Below are 1276 nucleotides of genomic sequence, written 5' to 3'. Positions count from 1 at the left end.
GAATAGCCAATGTTCCTGCCTTTAAGAAGGGGGACCGGGATAATCCAGGAAATTATAGGCTAGTGGTGAGGACATTAGCGACTTTTGAGAAGATTTGTAGCTCAGGTTAAGGTTCTGGATGTAGGTTTACTCACTGAGCTGGAAGGTTTAGTTTCAGACGTTTCATCACCATACTAGGTAACCTCTTCAGTGCACCTCCAAATTAAGCCTCCAGCCAAAGTTGGTGTATTGTGTAGTTCTGGTCACCGTACTAAAGGAAGGATGTGGAGGCTTGGAGAAGGTACAGATGTAGTTTACCAGGACTTTGCCTGGATTGGAGTGTATTAGTGGTAAGGAGAGGTTGGACAAACATAGATTGTTTTCACTAGAGTGTTTGAGGCTGAGGGGTGATCTGATAGAAATACATAAAATTAGGAGAGGTATCAACAGGGTGGAAATGTCAAATACTAGGGGTCATTGGGTTCAAGGTGAAGGGAAAAGGTTAAAGGAGATGTGCAAAGTGACTTGTTTTTAAAGAGGGTGGTAGGTGTCTGAAATGTGTTGCCAAGGGAGGTGTTAGAAGTACGGTGGCACAGTGTTAGAAGTATGGGTGGCACAGTGGTTAGCACTGCTGCCTCACAGCGCCTGAGACCCGGGTTCATTTCCCGCCTCAGGCGACTGACTGACTGTGTGGAGTTTGCACATTCTCCCCGTGTCTGCGTGGGTTTCCTCCCACAATCCAAAGATGTGCAGGTCAGGTGAATTGGCCATGCTAAATTGCCCGTAGTGTTAGGTAATGGATAAATGTAGGGGTATGGGTGGGTTGCGCTTCGGCGGGTCGGTGTGGACTTGTTGGGCCGAAGGGCCTGTTTCCACACTGTAATGTAATCTAGTCATCTAATCTAATCTAAGTAGACATGAAAGCAATGTTTAAGAGACATTTAGAAAACATATGATACAGACCATGTGCAGGCAGATGGGGTTAGTTTAGAATAGCATCGTGATCGGCATAGATGTGGGCTGAAGAGCCCTCTTCCTATGCTGTACTATTCTGTGTTCCGTGGATGGTGGTATATCCATAAACAATCAGTATGCTGTTTTGTCCTGGATGATGACTGAAAATGTGTTGCTGCAAAAGCGCAGCAGGTCAGGCAGCATCCAAGGAACAGGAGAATCGGCGTTTCAGGCATAAGCCCTTCTTCAGGAATGAGGAGGGTGTGTCCAGCAGGCTAAGATAAAAGGTAGGGGGAGGGACTTGGGGGAGGGGCGTTGGAAATGTGATAGGTGGAGGGAGGTC

Source organism: Chiloscyllium plagiosum, chromosome 5, assembly GCF_004010195.1.
Source record: "Chiloscyllium plagiosum isolate BGI_BamShark_2017 chromosome 5, ASM401019v2, whole genome shotgun sequence".
NCBI lineage: Eukaryota > Metazoa > Chordata > Chondrichthyes > Orectolobiformes > Hemiscylliidae > Chiloscyllium > Chiloscyllium plagiosum.
This window is presented reverse-complemented; position numbering follows the sequence as displayed.